We start from the raw sequence: 23,634 nt of genomic DNA, 5'->3' as shown, positions 1-23,634 counted from the left end.
TCTCGAGTAACCAAGCCGATAGGCATAACATTCCGCCATCATTCCGACGGACAAACGCTGATCCTGCATTAATAACTCACAAACTCTGTCAACATTTGCTGCTGTTCTGCTTGTCGGTGGTCTGCCAGACCAAGGGTCATCTTCGAGGGTTGCTGCCCTTCACAGAAATGCTTAAACCACTCATACACTGTCTTTTAAGTTACAGATTCATCTCCATACAGAATTGTGTGCATTTGGTGGATTTCTGGTGCCCATTTACCCAATTTGAAACAGAATTTCATACTGACTTTCTGCTCCATTTTCAATCATGACGCATTGCACTATTTGTTGTTGTTGTTTAGTCGTTTAGTCGTGTCCGACTCTTCGTGATGCCATGGACCAGAGCACGCCAGGCACTCCTGTCTTCCACCGCCTCCCGTAGTTTGGTTAAACACATTTTAGCAGCTTCGATAACACTGTCCAACCATCTGGTCCTCTGTCATCCCCTTCTTCTTGTGCCCTCCATCTTTCCCAACATCAGGGTCTTTTCCAGATCGTCTTCTCTTCTCATGAGGTGGCCAAAGTATTGGAGCCTCAGCTTCACGATCTGTCCTTTCAGTGAGTACTCAGGGCTGATTTCCTTCAGAATGGAGAGGTTTGATCTTCTTGCAGTCCATGGGACTCTCAAGAGTCTCCTCCAGCACCATAAATCAAAAACATAAATTCTTCGGCAATCAGTCTTCTTTATGGTCCAGCTCTCACTTCCATACATCACTACTGAGAAAACCACTGCACTGTTAACAGCTACTAAACGCTACCGCATGAATGTAGGCCCGTCAACAAATGCCGAGACGTGCACGTATATTAACTGAGATACGGACGAACGCCTCCCATGTGTCTTCACGAATCCGGCATTTCTCATTATTCACCCTATTTTCCGGTCACACCCTGTATAAAAATCAAAGCAACCTAATAAAAACCTGAAAAGTAATAAACCAAGAACGATTCAATCAGATGAAACAATACAACATTTTAAGAGTCTGGGCAAAAAGAAACCCGTCTTAACCTGCCTCCAAAAAGATGTACAATAGCAGCACCAGTCTTAGCACCAGCATCGAGAAGGTCCTGTCTTTCTCAGTGCACGACACAACTTTCCTACAGAGAGATCTTGGAAAAGGACCTTACCCGAATGAATTGCATGGTATTGCTGTTGCTTGTTTATTACAATGATTTCAGGATACAGATCCTTGCAAGAAACATTAAACTACAGTGCGGTGGTACCTTGGTTCTCAAACTTAATCCATTCCGGAAGTCCCTTCCAAAACCAAAGTGCTCCAAAACCAAGGTGTGCTTTCCCATAGAAAGTAATGCAAAATGGATTAATCTGTTCCAGACTTTTTTTTTAAAAAAACCAACAACCCTAAAACCACTTAACATGAATTGTTAAATTTAACATGAATTTTACTATCTAACGGGACCATTGATCCATAAAATGAAAGCAATAAACAGTGTACTGCAGTCACACAATCAATCAGTCAGTAGCTGAACTAGGTTCCACACAGTCACACAAAAAAGAGCCGCAGAAATAAAAATGCAAAATAAATAGCAAAAACAGACAGACCTCAGTGCAACACTCAAAACGGAAGCATAACACTCAAAACGGAGCACGTTTGGCTTCCAAAAAAGTTCGCAAACTGGAACACTTCTGGGTTTGCAGTGTTTGGGTTCCAAGTTGTTCAAGTACCAAGGCATTTGAGAACCAAGGTACCACTCTATGTTTAAAAAAAATGCATACATGCAATAAACACCAGGACCTTTCCCCCGGGGCAGTTGGTTGTAAAGTGGTTCTGCAAAGCTGGAGTGGGAGTTGAGCTGGAGCATGTTTTGATATTATTGTGATGGCTGCATTGGGCTTTGGGGGGCTTTCGCTTTTGTGTGCCCCCTTTTCCATTATGCAAAGGACCAGGGTGCTCTTTTTTCACTGCCCGCAGCCTGTAGCAACTGGTCCTGTGAAAACCCTGTCCTAGGTCGCCATCCCTTGCCAGGCAATGCTAGAGGCTTGAGAGATGAGATGGGAGGTGCAGGGACATTTTAAAAGTGGGAGGTGCAGCCTCATTTTAAAAGTAGCCCATAGATCAAAACCATAAGGGGAGGGAAACATAAGGGTCAGACTGAGTCCAAACCAAAGGCCAGGCAGAACAGCTCTGTCCTGCAGGCTCTGCGGAAAGATGTCAAGTCCCGCAGGGCCCTAGTCTCTTGTGACAGAGCGTTCCACCAAGTCGGGGCCAGTACTGAAAAGGCCCTGGCCTTAGTTGAGACCGGTCTAACCACCTTTTGAGCTGGGACCTCCAAAATGTTGTCATTTGTGGACCTTAAGGTCTTCCGTGGGGCATACCAGGAGAGGCGGTCCCGTACGTATGTGGGTCCTAGGCCGCGGGGAGGGGCAACTGAAAGGGCTGGGGGAGGCTGCTGCTGCCGCAGCCCCACCCTCCCATCTGCCACCTGAGGCCACTGCTAACAGCAGGGCAGGCCCAAAGGGCATGGTTCTGTCACAGTTAAGCACTTTAAATTAAGTTTCTAACACCTACAGCTGCAAACATATTGGAAGCAAATGAGTAATCCTGTACCTGCTAATATCTCAGAAACCAGGAGAGCAGAGCAGGTAGATTTCAAGCCACCAGGGGCAAGGCTTCAGTGTTCACCATAGCCGTGGGCCTATCTGAATGGTTTCTAAACTCGAATATATTGTTATTTTTTTAAAAAAGGAGCAAATTGGCATACTTTATAAGTCTGCTGGCAGCCTTGTAACCGCCGTTGCTCAGGAATTTGAAGAAACCAAAAAAAGGAAATGCAGTTTTGAAAAATTCAATCCACCAAATTGATTTGAAATGGCATCTAATTCTGCAAAGTTTGGTTACAATCTCTTTAGAGCTGTTGAAACGCCTAGTGAACAGACAGACAAAATATTCCTAAATCTACTATCGATTACTGAGCTTGCATTTTCTTGGTGACAGGATTTTGTCTTTGGAAGGGCACTCTTTGCAGTGTTTTGGCTATAACTAGACGGAACGGTAGCTGAAAAAGCCTGCCATTATCACGCCTCCCCTTCCCTGAGCTCCTAGCACTTGAAGGAATACGCCAGAGCTCCCTCACATTAAACTTTGTGGCCCAGAGAGGCAGCAGTGCCCAATGGTCAGAGCTGGCCCCACGGATTCCCTGGGAGCTCCTGGCATCCCCCAATTACCGTTGGCTTGCTCCATGCGTTACGCTAACAATCCCCAGGCCTTTGGAATCCCAAGCTGCTTTGGAGGAACTGTTTATAATTACACCTAATTAGCAAGGGGGCATAATTATAGCCATTGTCAGGCACAAGCCTGTTTAAAGGCAAGCGCTGGGAGGAATATGGAAATGGAAGGGAAGGACTGCTTGGAGATTTGGCTGCAGCTGAGCTGGGAAACAGGCCCTTACATAGACCCGGAAGTTCTGGATACACACACACATATAGTAAAAAGGACAGAGAACAGCTGAACTGAAGTTTCCCTGTCTAGCAACCCTCCTGAGCGCTTAGGTAGCAGTGTTCCCTCATAGCTAGCCTCTTTTCAGTGCCGTATTTAAGTATAAGCTAAACAAGCTATAGCTTAGGGCCCCACTCTCTTGGGGCCCCCCAAAAAATTAAAGGAAAAAAACAACCTGGATGTACATTTCAAAAACATAAGATAAAACACAAATAAAATAAAACCTACATACAGCAACAGTGTTTTGTGTTCTATAGGCTCCTATGATGTAAGTAATGGGCCCCATCTGCTAGCCTGCTCCTTAAAATATCACTGGTTTGCTCATTTCTATAATATAGGGTGCCTTCATTCTGCATGGACGGGTTGCGTGGCAACATATGCAAATGGCTTTAGATACCTATTAGGTCCATAAATTACCATATAGCATATATTCAACACAAAAACCAGCCACAATTTGTTGTTGACAAAGGACAGCTGGGCATATGCCCAAGTGGGACTAATTTAGCCAGCTAGCCCTGGTGATCATCTAATGTTTATTGGATGGATTTCCCCCCTAAATTGATTTTTTATTTTATTGCTATTTATGCTTTATACCATATTTTATGCTTTTTTTGTAGCATCAATTAAGTGTTTTAAATTTGTTGTTAGCCACCCTGAGCCTGGTTTCCTGAACTGGGAATAATAATAATAATAATAATAATAATAATAATAATAATAATAATAATAATAATAATTATATAAAGGGCCCCATTACCTTCAGTAGCTTAGGGCCTCATCAAACCTAAGTCCAGCCCTGCCTCTTTTCCAAATCTAGATTGTTCAGGAACTTAGAAAAGAACTTAGAAAACCAGCCACCGCTTCTGTGAGGCTCCATGGGATGGGTTTCCCCCGTGTATTGCTTTCGTTGTTGTTGTCGTCGTCCCCTCTTCTGTCCAAGGAGCTCAAGGTGGCATGCTATGTTCTCCCCCTCTCCATTTCACCCTCACAACACCCCTGCGAGGTAGGCTGGGCTGAGAGACTGACTCAGGATCGACCAATGAACTTCATGCCTGAGTGAGGACTTGAACCCTGGTCTCCCAGGTCCTGAAGGAGCGTCTTCACCCCCATCGTTCTACCCGGACACTGAGGTCCAGTGCCGAGGGCGTTCTGGCAGTTCCCTCACTGCGAGAAGCCGAGTTACAGAGAACCAGGCAGAGGGCCTTCTCGGTAGTGGCGCCCGCCCTGTGGAACGCCCTCCCACCAGATGACAAAGAGAACAACAACTACCAGGCTTTTAGAAGACATCTGAAGGCAGCCCTGTTTAGGGAAGCTTTTAATGTTTGATGCATTACAGTATTTTAATATTTTGTTGGAAGCCTCCCAGAGTGGCTGGGGAATCCCAGCCAGATGGGCAGGGAATGAATGAATGAATGAATGAATGAATAAATAAATAAAATTACTCCAACACTGTCTAACCACTCCATAGGAATGATGAGGCTGAGGGCACACTGGCCAGGAGCAAACAGGCAAGGCCGTTTTGTATGTGCACAGGCGCACGTGTGTGCACAAACACACCCCGAATTCTGAACTGATACAGCCTTGTCAGTGATTTTTAGAACTGAACACCAATAAATAAAACTTCAAACCTATGACGTAAATATACCTTTTCATTTAGTAATTGCTGTTCATGGGCTATATCTTTCTTGCCTGTTTTCATTCATCTGTTTGGTGCCCCAGGTTGTTATTTCAGTTTGCTGTGTTTTTAATTGCAATTGATCACTTTATGCTATAACTCTGGAGAACAATGCCATTGGACAGCTTTATATAAATATAGTAAGTAAATAAACCGCTCCCAGAATACCCATAAGGAGCTACCTCTCTTTCTCTCTCCCCGCTTCTCCCTCCCCTGCTAAAAGCTCAGCTCAAAAATATCCTCCTCCATTTGGCTTAACCCCTTAGTGTCTTGCTGAAACAAAATCGGATATGTAACTGTCTTTGCTGATCTTCATTATCCTAGTTTTGACTGTCTTTTCCCCTCCTACTGTGTCTTCCTTCTCTCCCCCCCCCCCCCGCCTCACATTGCTACTCCAGTCTAAAGTTAGATTGTAAACTCAGGACAGGGCCCAATCCTTTCCTTATGCTCTCTAAATTGCCATGCATTTACTCTCTCTCTCTCTCTAAACTGGCAGCATTTACACACTGGAACTCCCTGCCCATTGATATCAAGCAAACTCCTTTGCCATATTATTTTCAGTGCTCGTTTAAAACCCTTTTTTTGTTCCAACAAGCCTACCCAGGCGTTTTATTTTGACACATGATTTTAGTAGGTAAAACACTTATGCCTGCTAAACCCGCTTAACAAAATCTCACGGCTGGATAGCCTTGCTGGAACAAAGAAGAGTTTAGTTGGCAGTGAAATCAATAAGGCCAAAACTGCAGCCCTGTTTTTCCAAAAAGTGTCAATTTAACCAATTTAGTTAGCTAGATAGAGATCACATAAATATGACTGGTGTGTACGTGTATCCAAACACATTTTTATGTAACTTGTTTTTAACATTTGCTTTTAACTGGTATTTTGAATGGACATTTTAGACATGTATACTGCTTAGAGGTCTTTTGTTCTAGCAGGCTGGGAGTCACCAACATGGACTCACTCTGCCTAATATGTAAGGGGCGATTAATGCACCATGGCAGTTGATATGAATGCCTCCAATCATACAGCTGTTCTCTATATCTGTGCCTCCCACAAATCCAGACGACTGTGGAGATTCTCCAGAAATGTTTATAGGGAGAGAGAGAGGTCCTGTTTCCAGATTTAGCTCCAGAAAAGTTATCTATTGAGAATGCCTTTGGGAACTCATCCAAGTTTGATGTAATATTTTTGGACTGGGTCATTTGGAACGTTTGCTTATATTAGGGACCAGTGAGAGAAAATATGGGGAAGCTGGTCCTCTCCTGAGACAGAGCCATTTTAAATTGTATTTATTTTACAAATTTATAAACTGCTCCGTAGCCTGGGGCCTCCCAAGTGGTGTACAACACAATAAAAATAAAATGCAAAGAATGCAAATTCCTAAAGAAACCGAAAGCCTTTCTACAATCTCTAAAAGCACTAAAGCTGTTCCAACAAATGTATGATTAATATTTAACAAATGACTGGGTGATGCCTCACGGGAAGCCTTATTAAACAAAAATGTCATCAGGTGGCATCATGGCAGTGGGTACCTTCTGATACTCTATTCCAGAGGGCTGCAGCTGCAACACTAAAAGCCCAGTTTCTGGAGCACAGTATACTCAGCCATGTCCCATTTGAGGAGTACAGTTGCTAGGCAGGGTTGTATGGAGGAGGTGGAACATAAGCACGTTCCTAGATAAGATTCCCGTTGTGTTCCATTTATAGGTTTTATTGACTGAGATATGCAAATAATATATATAGGATGCCCCTTCGATCAGCTGTCACTCGGCAACAGCCACCATATCAGGCTCCTTCAGAGGAGGAGAGAAGAGAAGGGCAACTTAACAGACGCAACAAGGAGACCAGCAACTTTATCTCCACCCAGCTGGCCAGTAGAACAACACATTACTAAAAGCTTGAATCCGAATTTACTTATTTCCTCCTCCTCGCCCATCCATTTTCCTTTTGGGTAATGTCGTTGTGATCGTAAGTCTGAGGGCAGGGTCTGTTTTCTCTCTCTTTACTGATTTGTAAGCTGCTCTGTAGCGAGTTGTTGCTGTTTTCCTGAGGAGCAGGATTGAAAAACCATTTTAATAAATAAAATCAGAAGACACAAATAGTTCAGAAGAACCCACAGTCCGTAGTATAAAAACTTTTCACAAACTGAAGATCACCATACCGTCCCTTCAGTAACGCACAAAAAACCTTGCTATCCCGAAGAACTTTGTCCACTGACATTCACAGCTGTGTGAGAAACTTTCCCACAACAAATACTCCACACAGAAGCCTTACATTTTGGGCTGCTGTTTATAGGAGTTCTTGAATGTTAGATATTGGCTACCTTGAAATGGAAGCTCAATACCATTATCTACACTGAGAAACGAGGCTTGTTAGCACAATTGTTAATGAATTTGGGCTTTTTTGTAAATCATGAAGTATGGTGGACTAACATAAAATGTGGAGGTTCACTCATAACATGGCTGAGATTTTGTGGAAAACTGGAAATGGGTTCGGTGATGGGCTACCCACCAGCCATCATTCAGCTTCACCGAATTCAGCAGATAAATTCCAGATCAGTTATTTGGCAGGGATCAAAGTAAGAAGGTTTTTCCGCCATACAGACATCTTGTGACTTTGTGCTACGTACAATAATTTCCTCTATATCTGATGTTCAGGTGGCAAGTGCTGTTGATTATGTAGCCAAAATACCGCCACCTATGTGTCACAGCAGCAGGCTGGGAAAACTCAAGGTTTGCAGAAATTAGGGTAAAGGTAAAGGGACCCCTGACCATTAGGTCCAGTTGTGACCGACTCGGGGGTTGTGGTGCTCATCTCGCTTTACTGGCCGAGGGAGCCGCGTACAGCTTCCGGGTCATGTGGCCAGCATGACTAAGCCGCTTCTGGCAAAACCAGAGCAGGGCACGGAAACGCCGTTTACCTTCCCGCCAGAGCGGTACCTATTTATCTACTTGCACTTTGACATGCTTTCGAACTGCTAGGTTGGCAGGAGCAGGGACCGAGCAACGGGAGCTCACCCCGTCGCAGGGATTCGAACCGCCGACCTTCTGATCGGCAAGTCCTAGGCTCTGTGGTTTAACCCACAGCACCACCCATGTCCCTTATTGCAGAAATTAAGAGGAGGCAAATGCTATGAGATGGGCCCTAACTGGTAGGAGATCCTCGAAACAGCCACATGAACACTGAGCATGCTTAGTGGCCATGGAGTGCTGGCAGAGTGTTGCACAAGAGGAAAATTAGGAAGAGTGAACAGAATGGAGTGGTTGCGTTGAGGTCTGAACTGCAGCATTCTGTTGCAGTTCCCACTTGCTATTCATAATAAGCCTGCGCATTAGGTCCTTGTATACTGTTTTATACATGTTTTAGATATTTTTGTATCTTATTTGAATACTTAAATCCCACCAGTACCTTTGTAAGTTTTTTTTCTTGTCTTCTGTGGTTTCAGTCCTTTGAGCAACAACTTCCTGTTTTGTCTTTTTAATCACTTGTCAGTATGCTGTTGTGCGCACACATTATTTGACCATGCCTGCTACTCCATGTGCCTGTGAAACCTTTTGCCAACGACCTCTTCCTAACGCATGTTGCATGTATGCAGCAAATAGAATCATAAAACCACAGAACCAGAGTGTGGAAGGGATCTCTGAGGATCATCTAGCAATGCAGGAATCTTAACACGTGGATTCCCTTCCATTTGTAACCTCACCGAGCGCAGCTTTCTCCCATGATCTCCGCACGCGATGAAAGAGAAACCACCACATGCGGGTTCACACGTGCATGCCCACCACCTGTGCAACGTCAGGAGGCGACTTGCCCATCTCAAACTTCGCAGCTAGGTCCTCCACATCACCACCAGCCACGCGCGTCCGAGCCGTTCTCAAGCGCCATCCTTCTGCTTCCCCATTCGGGCGCCCACCTGCTCCTGCTGCAGATCCCACGTGTGAACGGCGCTTTGCAAAAAGAAAACAACGGACTGAACCGCACACGTGGATTTTCCGAGCTGGCGTCGATGGGGAGCGAGCAACGCAAAGCCACTGCGTACTAGAAGGAGAAGAAAGGGAAAGCGCCCAGCAACCTGGTTCTGGGATCCACCTGCTCCCAGTCCGGGGCGCGCGGGCTTGGAGGGTTGACCCGTCTTCCCTGCAAACTTGTGCAAACTTTCCCCCCACCCCGCGAGCCTGAACTTGCGCGGGTGTGATTGGCTGAGCTGCGCGCGCCAGGGTGTGCGTCTGTGTGCGAGTGCGCGCGAGTGCGCCTCCCTGGGAAGAAGAGAAGAGCCCCGCTGCTGCACTGCGCGCTTCTGCCGCCGACGTTGCGCCGCTGGGGCTGCGGAACCCGCGCAACTTGGGCTCGTGCTCGAGATCCACCGGCGGTGAGTGCGGAAACAGCGCCTTGGCGGGGAAGTCGTGGGTTTGGAGAGCGGGAAAGGGCCGCCGGGGAGCCCGGCGCGCGTCTCGCCCTTCTGCAACTCCAACAGACTGTTGCATCAGACGCGCCGAGCGGGACGCCAGCATGCTGCCAGGAAAGCGGGCCAGGCCGAGACCCTCGCCCCGTTCCCCCCCTCCGATCCCCCGATCCCGTGGCGCCTCCTTGGAGAGGCCCCGATGGGCGCAAGAGCCCGAGCCGTCGGGCATTGCCGGAGTTGCGACGGGAGGGAAGGAAATCGCCCCTGGAACAAAACTCCCAAGTTTGGGGTGGGTCGGCGGGCGAGGATCAAGATGTGGCCAGAAGGGGGTTAGTTGAGAGGAGGCGGATCGTGGTGGGTGGCGGCGCGCATCGTGGGCAGGCCGGGTCCTCGCCGGTGGGCTTGGCTGGCAGCGCAGGGGTTAAACCAAGAGGACCCCCCCCCCTTTTTGGAGGCCTCTGCTGGGAAGCGGCGGCTTGCGAGGAGGAGGGGGGAGACCAGCTCGTCAGGCTCTGCTCGCGTGTCGCTCCAGACCCGTGTGAAAGGGGTTTGTTTTGGTGCCCAGAGGCGCTGCCGTTGCCACGTGGGCTCCCAAAGGAGGTGCAGGCGGACGGGCCCCGGGAAGTGTCTCCGGGCCTGCGATCGGATCTCATCAGAGTTAAAAAAAGGGCGGGGGGATAATAATAATCGATGCAGAAAGGAGGCGGCAGCAGCAGCAGAAAAAAGTAATGTGGAGTACCCATTTGTGTGTGTTAACAAGCCAGGTGTCCTGGATTCAAATCTTGCACAGTTTGAAGAAAGGGGCATGGAGGGGACTAGGGGTAGTATGTGGGTCAGCGGGCAAGAACGACTGTTCCTGGGCAGCAGCACATATATCTGTTTATTATTCACTTCTCTTGAGTGTAAAAAACCAAACGTCAATGCGGTTTTAAAACCACAACATCGCACTTACTGTCCTCAATTGCAAACTCCTGGATGTACATCCTCCTGTAAAATGGATTAGAATTCCTCCTTTATGTATGGATCTGAAAGGCTAAAAAATTGGGGTACAATCAACCAACATTAATAAAATCCTGTTGCAATGCAAAAGTGGCTAATTTTTTTTGCTGGATCATGCCCCGTAATCATTACTACAGTGTAGCCCCATGTTTAAAGATCCTAAACTGCCATCCAACACTCTTTTTAGGGAGTTTGGGCTGTTTTTGCTTCTGAGTAGTCCTGCTTTGTTGGGATTTTGCTGTAAGGGTAGCTAGTCCTCATGAAGTGGCCCTGTTTGGGATCTCCCTCAGTGGAGGGTGGGATCTTGTTGTGGAAGCTGAGAAGAGCAATTCCAAAGGATCTGGGGAAGCCTTTCACCTGTTCAACGGGTGTCTTATTTATTTACAGATCAGATCCGCCCTCCACTATGAGGTCTCAGAAATGAGTTGCGACAATGCAGTGGTACCTCAGGTTACATACGCTTCAGGTTATACACTCTGCTAATCCAGAAATACTGCTTCAGGTTAAGAACTTTGCTTCAGGATAAGAACAGAAATCGTGCTCTGGCAGCGAGCCAGAAGCAGGAGGCCCCATTAGCTAAAGTGGTGCTTCAGATTAAGAACAGTTTCAGGTAAAGAACAGACCTCCGGAACAAATTAAATACTTAACCTGAGGTAACACTGTATAATAACACAATATTAAAATCAATTTGCAACAGATTAGTAAACAGTTGAAACAATTTGCATCTGAAGAATAGGATGGGGCCTAAAAAATAAAACTCATCTGTGAAAGGCCAGGGCAAAGAGATGCATCTTCAATAAATGTTGAATACTATACCACAGGGGTGCCCAAACTTTTTTCAAAGAGGGCCATATTTGATGAAGTGAACATGCATGTTGAGGTTTCTTTTACAATTTCACCCCAGGACATATACTGCCACAGGGGCTGGATTAAATTGACCAGCGGGCTGGATTAGGCCTACCAAAACAGACTTTGAACATGCCTGTCGTTACCCAGTCGACAATGATGAAACTCAGGCTCATCACCATGAAAATGAAGCCAAGGGCAGCAAAGCAGGCAGCCTGTGAAGGACAAAGAGGAAGGCATGATACCCGCCGTCCAGTTCAAATTACCTTGCAAGCTTCAGTGAGGAGAGAGGGAGGGGTTGCATGGTCCAAGTGGGGAGGGAAAGAGGCTGCCCCCCTACTTGGAAAGAAGAGTATGCCATGTTCTTGGATTCAGCCTCATTTACTTTTTATATGGTAAGGTAAAGGTAAAGGTACCCCTGACCCTTAGGTCCAGTCGCGGACGACTCTGGGGTTGTGGTGCTCATCTCGCTTTATTGGCCGAGGGAGCCGGCGTACAGCTTCCGGGTCATGTGGCCAGCATGACTAAGCCGCTTCTGGCAACCAGAGCAATGCACGAAAACGCCATTTACCTTTCCGCTGGAGTGGTACCTATTTATCTACTTGCACTTTGAGGTGCTTTCGAACTGCTAGGTTGGCAGGAGCAGGGACCGAGCAACTGGAGCTCACTCTGTTGCGGGGATTCGAACCATCGACCTTCTGATTGGCAAGTCCTAGGTCTGTGGTTTAACCCGCTTTTGTGGTTTTACTGCTTTGAATACCTTGCCCCAAAAAGAGGATATTTGCCACTGGGTGACGTCTCCCATTACTCCAGTGAAACATTCCTTGGATCCACCCAGTCCAACCCCCCCCCTTTAAGCTACCGAGTTGAGTGAAGATTGAGAGGGCAGGTGTTCGGCCTCTTAAACATTAGGATTGCTCTACTTGGCATGGATTAATTAACCCTTAATATCCTTCAAGCATTTTGTCATGTGATCAGTAAAAGGGGTTGTTTCTGCAGCTTTTCAGAGCATCGTTATGGGTAGAGGGTGACATTTTCCCAGTCTCTTAGACAGGCTAAAATGGCAAACTTCTGGGTAGGATCAAAAGGCAGCAAAATGTCATTTTTAAAAAATTACCGGTAATTACATTTTGTATTTTCTGCAGCAAGTACCAAATATTTTGGGCTGCCACAGACTTTCTTCTCTTTCTCTCCTTCTCTGCTTCCATCTGATCGTCCTGTGTCTCTGATTTAGGATGATGTTTATTTTTAAACCTGGATGCTTCTGAAATGGGAACCGCCGCAGTTCAAGTATTGCCTGGAGGAACTGCTGGTTCACACATGCATCTCCACCCTTGGTGACTGGCTGCTGAATGTGTGAACTGACTCCCCTCGGAGACATCCTTGTGTCCGAAAGCTAAGAGGAAGAAGCTAAGAGTTCTGCCTGTGGTTTCCAGTGTGATGGCTCATGCACACGGTGCAAGACAACCCTATATCCTGCAGCCCTGATTGTGCATGTGTGAACCAGCCCTTGGCTGGCACCTGAGTGCTTTGACAGAGCAGACTCCACTGAAAAGTGTTGGGTGTGAGGAGATGTGGGCATTGTAACTCTGGTGTCAGATCTTTGGCAGCCCTTTCGCCTACATGGCGCTGGTGGTGTTGTCAAACAAGAAGCACGCAATGGGTAGAACAGCTGTGACGTGCCTCAAAGTAGCATTCTTTCCCGATTCCGGCAAGTTACAGCCTGGGTTCAGTGGTTGCAAGGTTGTCAGTCTGCCTGTGGATTAGGGCCATTGGCCCCTAGAGGCCGTGGATACCATTCCCTGCCTCCTGAGCCAGCCAGGATCATTTTGGAACCACCTGGAAAGGGACCAAACTCTGTGTGTCTCAGTCAGTCCCATCTCCCCCACCCCTGAATCCTGGCAGGATTGCTCATATATCAGTGCCCACGTGTCTGTGCTCTTTCCCCATTTGCAATCTTTTCCCATTTGCAATCTTTTCCCAGGCTTGGAGCCCATGCAGATCACCCTGTTTTTATCTCTGGGCACGAAGGCTTTGCGTGTCTTCTCCTGGAACGGAGAACCGGGCCTGCAGTCCCTACTAGGGAGGGTGGCAATGGAAGGGGAGCTTTTCCGCACAGCTGGTCTTAATGTCTCCTGTTTCCCGTTGCTTCAGAGAAGGAGAGCGCATGTCGTCTTCTCCCGGGTTCGGCCCTGAGTGGCGCGAGTCCTTCTGGCCGAGCGCGTGTGCCCACAATTGCATGGGGGAAACGGAAGGAGGAAGGGGGCCGGAGGCAGCTGGAAGCAATTTCGGTGTTTCCCAGCACCCCCATGTGGATGGTGACCAGAATAGCTGTGGCTTCCTTTGTGAAGGGCTTGGCTGGGAAACAAGGCATGTGGGAACTAGTTCAGGCAGCAGCAGGGCTGGCATAGATGCTGGTACTGGGCCCCAGACAGCTGCTGCCCGTTGTTGAGTGCTCTCTGCATAAGATAGCATATGGATTTGGGAGGGTGTGAAATTTGCACATGTTTCAGGGCTTGTGCTTGGTTTGGCAGTGGTGCTTTTTAAACATGTCCTCCCCTCTTGATCTTCATTTTGCTGTTGCCACAGACAGCTTTTGGCTTCCTCTTCCTCCTCCATTACCCCTCGCTCCCACCCCATGGTGCTTTGCCATGTGTTGATCTGGGGTGAGGGGGGGGGAGAGGATAGCTGTATGTGTCGTGTGTGTCTCTATTAATTGGACTATGCACATTAATACAGCGGACGCTCGGGTTGCGAATATGATCCGTGCGGGATGCACGTTCACAACCCGCAGCGGCGCATCTGCGCACACGTGGGTTGTGATTCGGCGCTCATGCGCAAAGCGCGATTTAACACTTCTGCGCATGCACGACCCCCAAAACCCGGAAGTAACCCGTTCTGGTACTTTCGGGTTTTGGCGGGTCCATAATCCGAAAAAAATGCAACCTGAATCATCTGTAACCCGAGGTATGGACTGTACACAAAACGTGCCTCCTCTACGAGATGTCCGTAGGGTGGCAACACAAGAAGGGGCCTTATCTGTGGTGGCTCCCCACTTGTGGCATGCACTCCCCAGGGAGGCTTGCCTGGCACCTTCCTTACATATCTTTATGCCCTGCAAAAAAAGTTCCTCTTCAGCCAGGCCTTTGGCTGATGAAACATTCTCTATGGCCTTTTAAATGTGTTGGGGGTGGTGGTTGTGTGTTTGTTTTTGCTCTTGTTCTTGTTCGTATTATGTACTTTTGTATTTTTATGTTGTGATCTTTGGATTAAGGGCAGTATGCAAGTTTAACCAATAATAATACTAATAACATACCCTAAGTTCCACACCAAGGAAATCCATGTTCCGGATGCAGGACTGTGTTGTGCAAATCTGCATATATATATATATTTTAAAAAGTAAAAGAAAAATTGCTCGCCTTATATTCATTAGTTGCCTCTAGATGTTTTGACCGCACTGCCCATCAGCCCTTCGAGGGCAGCAGGTTGGGGGCAGGCTGGTCTAGGTTAGCGAGGTGACCAATTTTAAAACAATACAAGACAGTTAAAACAGTTTCAAAACAATACAAGACAATCAGTGCTTTTTTCCCTGGGGGTGCTCAAGGGTTCGCAGTATCGGCACCCCCCACTGTTAAAAGTGTGGCACTTATTGTATCAACTTTAAAGCACTGAATACAATCAAATAACAGTACGCAAACCTGGTAAAACAACCATATCTGAGGAGAGAACAACTTAATTCCAGTGACAGTCATTGTATCCGCCAGCAGGCAGACTTCAGGTTTCTGGGAATCTGTTTTGTTTTGCTACTCCAGAGGTGAGGAAACATTTTGGCCCAGGGGCTGGATCGTTATCTGGGCCACCTTTGATAAGGGAGGCCTCATATCAATTACGGTAACTGATGCCATCATGATGTCAGGTGATTGACAGGTGGGTTGTCCCACCCACCTGCCAGAACTTTAATTGAAACTGCTCTTGAAACAGAGCTTCCTTCCTTCCTTTTTCTTCTTCTTGTTGTTGTTTAGTCGTTTAGTTGTGTCCGACTCTTTGTGACCCCCTGGACCAGAGCACGCCAGGCTCTCCTGTCTTCCACTGCCTCCCGCAGTTTGGTCAAACTCATGTTTGTAGCTTCGAGAACACTGTCCAACCATCTCGTCCTCTGTCGTCCCCTTCTCCTTGTGCCCTCCATCTTTACCAACATCAGGGTCTTTTCCAGGGAGTCTTCTCTTCTCATGAGGTGGCCAAAGTATTGGAGCCTCAGCTTCAGGATCTGTCCTTCCAGTGAGCACTCAGGGCTGATTTCCTTCAGAATGGAGAGGTTTGATCTTCTTGCAGTCCATGGGACTCTCAAGAGTCTCCTCCAGCACCAGAATTCAAATTCACCATAATTCCTTCCTTTTTAGCAGCAATTTAAATGAAAATCACTTCATGCTATTGGACAGGGGATGGGAGGGCACCTTACTCCAGCAAAGGAGTGGCTGGTGCCAGTTATTGCTTCGCAGCCACATGGGTCCCTGTCCCAGACTTGATGTCCGCGGTCCACCCACCCACCCCTTAGCATGGGAGGGTCCGTCCAGAGAGGAGTTTGGATGCTAGCAGGCCCCTGGGGTGACGGTATAAATCGGCTCCTGTTCCCTTAAGGCTAATGCCCACCTGCCTCTCTGGCCGGGGTTTTTGGTTTGTGTTGTTGATTTCAATATGACACAGTTTTGGAGTCGGGCTGCACACATTCCTGGGTAGATTAACCTACTAAATGAAAGCTTTAAGGCTGCAAATCTGTGCACGCTTTTCCTGGAAGTAAGCCCCCTCAAACACAGTGTGGCTTACTAGGAAGCAAGTGTTCATAAGATTGCATAACTTAAACTGTGTGCTCCTTTTTTCTTTTTTCCCCTTTTAGCTTCTGGTGTGACTTGAGCAATACTTTTTTATTTTGAAGGGGGTCCCTCAGCACCTTCCTCCTGACAAAGACTGTCAATAACTTCTCCTCATTACTTCCGCAAGTGATTTTAACGCTTCCATTAATGTCACCCCAAAAGCACCTATGTAGTTTTTAGCAAAATGCAAATGTTGGTTAGTGACTCCAAATGGAAAGATCTTAGGAAATACTTTGCTGTCCTGTTTTGAAAGGCCTGGACCATTCCTCATAGTGAAAGGGGGAGTCAGCTTGAGTGGCTGAAACACAGGGCTCACCTTGCTTGTTTTTGTGCATTAGTTTTTGTGCAGCACACACACAAAATTATCCCATTTTTGACATTGGATAGATTACAGTCATACCTCTGGTTGCAAACGTGATCCGTGCGGGAGGCATGTTCACAACCCACAGCATTCGCAGCCTGAAGCGCCGCGTGCTCATGTGCGTGGCACGATTTGACGCTTCTGCGCATGACGTCATTTTGTGCTTCTGCACATGCGTGAGTGCCGCAACACAGAAGTAGCCCATTGCACTACTTCTGGGTTTGGCGCATTCCGGAACCCGAAAACGCACAACCCGCAGCGTTCGTAACCCAAGGTATGACTAGGACTTTTCTGGTTTTGTTTTGCCTTAGATGAAGCAGGCATCAATTAAGCGTTCTATAACATGCTTAAAAAATAAAGTGTGTTATTTTTCCATCTACAGTGGTACCTCGGGTTACATACGCTTCAGGTTACAGACTCCGCTAACCCAGAAATAGTGCTTCAGGTTAAGAACTTTGCTTCAGGATGAGAACAGAAATCGTGCTCCAGTGGCGCGGCAGCAGCAGGAGGCCCCATTAGCTAAAGTGGTGCTTCAGGTTAAGAACAGTTTCAGGTTAAGAATGGACCTCCGGAACGAATTAAGTATTTAACCCGAGGTACCACTGTATATTCCAAAAGCTTAAGTGCCTTGATGCTTCCATTGACTGCATGTTCACAGAGGTTGCCTCACACTTCAGTCTCTATTCCTGGGAACCTGGATGCATTTCTGCACAGCTGCTCTGTTTCTCCTCCTGATGTTGTGGACTCACATTCAGCACACCTGACAGTTCACCTATACAGTACTGTGCCTGGATGCAAAATGCCTTCGCAATTCACAAGAATGCAGCATGTCAATTCAAATCTGGCTTTTGAAACAGGGAGCTGGATTTTGACAGTGTTGTCTTCCGCTGTAAAGCAACGCAAGTTTCTAGTTCTCATGTTTGCTTTTTGGTGGGGAAGGGGACAATTCAAAACACGTAGGAGATAGTTTATAGGAGTGCAATGCTATCAGCAACAACAAACTACATCTTGCCTCGAGGTGGCTAAGCCCACAGTTGGCAGACTTTTTCTCACTCCCCACCTCACTACCAATTTTGGCAGTGGTGACAAAAACCATTTCTTTAAAAGTAGATACATAATGGGGTGGGGTGAAACTGAGTGCCTTGAAGAGGGTGCAGATCCCCTCTATTCCAGTTATCAAATTGATCATTTATTGAGTTGGGGGGGGGGGGAATAACCTCACCTACTGAGCTGAACTGCACAGATTAGCTGAGGTGTAGGATTGTGTGTGTGTGTGTGTGTGTGTGCGCGCAAAACTCGGTGTGTGGAGACTCTATGTATGTACTCTGGAAGCATGGATTGCACACTGCCTCCACAGCCCCACCCAGGCAAGCGTGTCTCAGCAGACAGCCCCACACTGGATTTGACCAGGACCCTCATGTAAAAGTCCAATCTTGGTATGCCTAAATATCCTGGTTGTGTTCAAGATTCTTTTTTTAAATTTTTAGGTAGGTTTTAAAAAAATCATGATTCCAGACCTGCCCCTTTTCCCTAATTGAAAATCTGGGACAGGCATACTGGAGAGAGACTTTTTTATTTTGCTATTACAGTGGTACCTCGGGTTACATACGCTTCAGCTTACAGACTCCGCTAACCCAGAAATAGTACCTCGGGTTAAGAATTTTACCTCAGGATGAGAACAAAAATCATGCGGTAGCAGCGGGAGGCCCCATTAGCTAAAGTGGTACCTCAGGTTGAGAACAGTTTCAGGTTAAGAATGGACCTCCGGGACGAATTAAGTTCTTAACCCAAGGAACCACTGTATTTATTTTTTCAGGATGATGCTTCCACCCATGCCATCATGAGTCCCTAGGTTGAGGGATAGTAACAAGTCACGCGGTGAGCTTCATGGCTGAGTGGTGATTTGAACCCTGGTCTCCCAGGTCCTAGTCTACTTTATATTTCTTCATTTTATTCCATTCTGTGATGTGAAACCACACTAGAAATGGTGGCAGCAGAGACCCCCTACTAAACTAAGACAAGACATTTTGGTGCTGAGTATCATATTAATAAGTTTGCAGGGTTTTGGTATCCACGGTTTCTTTGCAAAGGAAAGAGGATAGGGAGAGAAGCGGGACAGGTAGAGAAGCAGTTGTGACAGCTAAGCCCCAGGTGAGCAAAGGTGAGGCACTTTTGAGTTTAGTGAGGTGCTAAGCTGTCAGGGAACTGCCATCGGAGCCAGAGGCGGAGGGAAGGCTCCAGAGCGATGCCGGAGAGGGTCCCAGCAGGGAGAGAGGCAGCCCATCTGCTGGGGAAGGAAATCAGTGTAACACCAGGGGTGAAGGGGGGCAGATGGGGGAATCGGAGAGAAGGCTCCAGGACTCTTCACCGGAGACTAGTGGGGAGAGCACGGGTACTCCGCTGCCCACACCCTCCCTGCGCAGAAGACTTCCGCGCAGGGAGAGTAGGAGGAGACTTGGCGTCAAAGAACTTCTTTGCTGGAAGAAGTTTAAGAAATGCCCACTGACGGATTCTGCCAGCGACTGAGACAGCCACGAGTGCAAGGCTGTCCAGAGAGAAAGGGTTCAACCAGGCAACCTAGCCAGGAGTGGCGGCAACTTACGCACAAGCAACCCCCTTAGAACCATTACATAAGCCTTTGTAGGGACATGGGTGGCGCTGTGGTCTAAACCACTGAGCCTAGGGCTTGCCAATCGGAAGGTCGGTGGTTCGAATCCCCACAACGGGTTGAGCTCCTGTTGCCCGGTCCCTGCTCCTGCCAACCTAGAAGTTCGAAAGCACGCCAAAAAGTGCAAGTAGATAAATAGGTACCGCTCCAGCGGGAAGGTAAACGGTGTTTCTGTGTGCTGCTCTGGTTTCACCAGAAGCGGCTTAGTCATGCTGGCAACATGACCCAGAAAAAACTGCGGACAAACGTCTGCTCCCTTGGCCTATAGAGCAAGATGAGTGCCGCAACCCCAGAGTCGTTTGCGACTGGACTTAAGTGTCAGGGGTCCTTTACCTTTTTTTTTAAGCCTTTGTAAAACTGCAATGTCCACAGCATCATTGCAAGGGAGGAGGAGGCGGAGAAAACCAAGACAACTTGGCCACATCACTGCGAGCCTGTTGGCCGTGCCCTTGTGACTTCTGGTTCCGGGGGACACCGGTGGCGCCTGGCTAAGGGCCTCAAACGCAGGAAATGTTCCTTTCCCACCCCTTCCTGGCTTTGATCGCCATCTCCAGTTAAGGTTGCTTGGACTGGAGAGGCGTGAAGTTAGTAGACCTGCCCGGCAAGGTTGTGCAAACACGCAAAGCAAATATTCAGGCCCGGCAGTGTGACGTGGCCATGCGTTCCAGCACAGACCTTCAGGACTTTGCATGGCGATCCCATGCCGTGGGGTTATGGCATCGGGAATGTGACAACTGCAGGTGTTCCCAGGCCTGTGTGATCCTGGGACACCCTCTCCTTGTGGAAAGGAGGCGCTGTTGCAGGGCCAGCGCTGCAGTAGAAGCATAACTGCTGGGGAGGTGAGGGCAGCTAGAAGTTCAACCTTCTTCCCAGTCATCATACTTGAGGAGTGCCCTGGGAACAGGCTTCCTGTGGGCTGGGTGCTGCTTCCCAGGCCAGCCACAGCAGCAGGCCAGCTCACCTTTCCCCCAGACTGCGGCTTCTGGTTACACACCCTGGGGAGGATAACGTCCATCCAGGTGTGTTTCTGGAAGAGCAGCCAAAATGGAAGAGCATGCTAATGGTGGTGGTAATAATAATAATAATAATAATAATAATAATAATATAATAATAATAATAATAATAATAATAATAATAATAATAATACAGTGGTACACCGGGTTACAGACACTTCAGGTTACATACGCTTCAGGTTACAGACTCCGCTAACCCTGAAATAGTACCTCGGGTTAAGAACTTTGCTTCAGGATGAGAACAGAAATCATGCTCCGGCGGTGCAGCAGCAGTGGGAGGCCCCATTAGCTAAAGTGGTGCTTCAGGTTAAGAACGGACCTCCGAAACGAATTAAGTTCTTAACCCGAGGTACCACTGTAATAATAATAATAATAATAATAATAATAATAATAATAATATATGACATGCCAGGCAGAAGGGGCAGCAGCCCTTTGTTTTGGAGGGGAAATAACCCAGGACTGGGGACGGAAGGATCTGTGCCTTAGGGTTTTCCCAGTTTCTCATACACCATTTCCAATCATAAATCCAGTTCTCCACATTTCTAAATCCTTCAGCATTTGAGTGGAGATTTTCCCTACTAAACATGTTTGTGCGCAGCTTTGACTAATAAGCACATTTTTGCAAGCGATTTCTCCTAATGCAATGCCTTTTGTGCGTTATTTTCACTAATACATTTATTTTTATGAGATCTTTTAAACCAATATATTTCTGTGCGCATTACTTGGTCCAAATAGCTGCATTGCAAAATTCAGGTTGTTTCTGTGGGTAGCTGCGTTCCGGTCCTCGGACGGTTTCAAAAAGTGCAGATTTCATAAGATTCACCTTTTAATGTGGACTGAATCAATTTTCTCCCCCAGGACTCTAGAAGTTATGGCTTTCTAATTTCCCTGCGTTTAAAGGCCTGTGGGTGCTCGACACCTAACCTGGCTTCCGGCCACCTTCCCCTATCCTAGTGGCCCCATTCCCTTACCTGAGCCAGGGTAAAAATCCAGGTGTTCTGCATCTTTCTGTGGGAACGTAGCGTTGAGCTAAGGATGCGGTTGGAGATCAAGGCAGCAGCCAGACATCTCCATTGCCGCTTCTGCCCCACCCAGCCTCCAGAGCACTTTCCCAGGTGCGGGCAACAGCGTTAACCCTTCCGTTTCTTGGTTCCGGAGACTCTGGCTTTGCAGAAAGGTGATTGTATTTTCCCGCAGGGGCAAGGATCTTTTACCAGCCTAGGGAGCCACATTCCCACCAGGGCAACATTCCCACCAGCGGGGCGGGGGCGGCCTCAAGGTGAAATTGCGAAGGTGGGAGGTGGCGCCAAGGCCCTAACGGCTTCGCTTTGGGATGACACTGCCTTTGATCCCCATCTGTTCTGCCAAAACATGCACCCATCTTGTGTCTCGCCCCCATACCACCAGCATTGGGGAACCGGTGCCAATATGAGGGAGTGGTGTGGCTTGTCAGCATTAATGCAATATTCTGTAGGGTGTGGTTGGTTTGGGGAAAATGGGGGGAAGCCTAAGAGCGGGGAAGCATGCCTGGCCTCGCCTCCCCTTTTGCGCTGCCTGAGACAGTGGCCTCAGTTACACAGGGCCTCAGATACGGCTTTGCCAGCTGTCCGGGGTAAAGACCAACCCCACCACCTGCTTTGGTGCTTTTCATAGCAGCTTGATCTACAGCAGCCTTTCTCAACCTGTGGGTCCCCAGATGTTGTTGGACTACAACTCCCATCACCCCTAGCTAGCAAGGCCAGAGCTCAGGGATGATGGGAGCTGTAGTCCAACAACATCTCGGGACCCACAGGTTGAGAACCGCTAAAAGGAATTAACGAATGGAAAACATTTTCCACTGTGTCTACTCAAAAGCAAGTCCTGCCAAGTCCAGTGGACCTTACTTACTCCCAGGTGCAGAGTGGTTAGGATGGCAGCCATTATTGTGTGGCCGTGATGGTTGTTTCCTGGGAAAGGCTGTTAAAGACACAGCTTCAGTAGCCAACTGAAAGGCCGGCAGCTAGGGCTGGATGAACCTGTCCTTTTCTACTTCCCTCAGTTTCACATTTTTCTACTGTTAAGTTTAGTTTGGCCCTGTTTCCGCAGTATGTTGGTGATTTTTTTTTTTTAAGGCTTCACATTAATTCATTCACATTTTCCTTAAAAGGTTTTGTGTGCAGTTTTGCCCACCGTACATTTACTTATTGGAAAGCTATATCCCCTAATATACCACATTTTTGTATGTTATTTCCACTACCATATGCATTTTTGCATGCACTTTTCCCTAATACATTTATTCTTGTGTGCAGTGTTTGTCTGTTTGTTTGTGTGGGAACTGCACTACAGTTGTCAGTGTTTATACTACATTTTTTTAGATTTGCCTTGAGACAGTCTTTAAACCTCTCTTGTTGACCACCAGCATTAAGCTTTCAATTTTTAAGTTCGGAATAGAGTACAGTGGTACCTTGGGTTAAGTACTTAATTCATTCCGGAAGTCCGTTCTTAACCTGAAGCATCACTTTAGCTAATGGGGCCTCCTGCTGCTGCCGCCCCGCTGGAGCACGATTTCTGTTCTCATCCTGAAGCAAAGTTCTTAACCTGAAGCACTATTTCTGGGTTAGCGGAGTCTGTAACCTGAAGCCTATGTAACCTGAGGTACCACTGTAGTTGCTTTGGAAGACGATCATCAGGCATCCACACAACATGACCGGTCCAACGAAGTTGATGTTAAAGAATCATTGCTTTGAGCATCACAGAACTGCTAGGCTGTTTTGGGGAGGAAAGTTGGGAAATAAATAAGTAGAATGACTGTGTGGACAGCCCAGGATAAATTCACCATTTATGCACTGTTGCTGAATCAATGCCTGTTGCAGATCAAAACAAACAAACAAACAAACAAACAAACAAACAAACAAACAAACACCCTAGTCTGGCAGGACCCTTCAGCAAAATCTGATATACATATGCAGCCTGTCCTCTCTTACCCCATGTCAGTTCACAATCCCCACCACCAGAGTTAAATGTTTTGAGCTCCCCAGGAATGAGGTCATACCGAGTCTAGAAAGTTTGCTAGCCTGGACAGGGCCTGCAGATCTCATTCCAGGAGTTAAACAGAATGCCACTCCTTGCCGCTGACGCTGCCAAGCGCAGGCCTTTTTTGCACTTGGGTCATCCGAAGCGTATCAGAGAAGCAAGCAACGCCATAAATCAGAAGAGGCCAAGGAGATCCAGGCTTAATAGATCCAGGCAGCTCCCTTCTCCCAGCTAACTAATGCTGCCATCCCTGGACAGGATTCCTGGTTCCCCTTTCCTCTTTTTTTGCCCTAACA

General features: G+C 47.4%; 1 protein-coding gene and 2 long non-coding RNA genes across 6 annotated transcripts in view; 2 read left to right on the top strand and 1 right to left on the bottom strand.

The window, feature by feature from the left end:
• SLC38A5 (solute carrier family 38 member 5) overlaps positions 1-23,634 on the top strand; it is a 72,287-nt gene that overhangs the window by 11,702 nt on the left and 36,951 nt on the right. For 2 of the 3 annotated variants that reach the window (XR_014559368.1, XM_083719306.1), the window contains exon 1: positions 8,822-9,535. The exons of the other annotated variant lie outside the window; for it this stretch is intronic. The gene's annotated coding sequence lies outside the window, so the exon portion shown is untranslated. Of the gene's footprint in view, positions 1-8,821; positions 9,536-23,634 lie in introns of those variants that run through there. 3 annotated transcript variants of the gene reach the window in all.
• Positions 10,428-22,428, bottom strand: LOC310835422. The gene is made up of 2 exons (XR_014559661.1): positions 21,298-22,428; positions 10,428-10,601 (listed from the first exon to the last, which is right to left on the bottom strand). It is a non-coding gene; the product is annotated as an uncharacterized lncRNA (long non-coding RNA).
• The window catches only part of LOC310835353, a 43,566-nt gene continuing 36,951 nt past the window's right edge, over positions 17,020-23,634 (top strand). Inside the window, exon 1 of one of the 2 annotated variants that reach the window (XR_014559589.1) lies at positions 17,020-17,181. This is a non-coding gene — a long non-coding RNA (uncharacterized lncRNA). Of the gene's footprint in view, positions 17,182-17,268; positions 18,378-23,634 lie in introns of those variants that run through there. The other variant, XR_014559590.1, reaches the window with a different exon arrangement.

Source organism: Podarcis gaigeae (assembly GCF_964106915.1).
Source record: "Podarcis gaigeae genome assembly, chromosome: 17".
NCBI lineage: Eukaryota > Metazoa > Chordata > Lepidosauria > Squamata > Lacertidae > Podarcis > Podarcis gaigeae.
The sequence above is the reverse complement of the archived record's forward strand: the minus strand, read 5'-3'. Positions and strand labels throughout refer to the sequence as shown.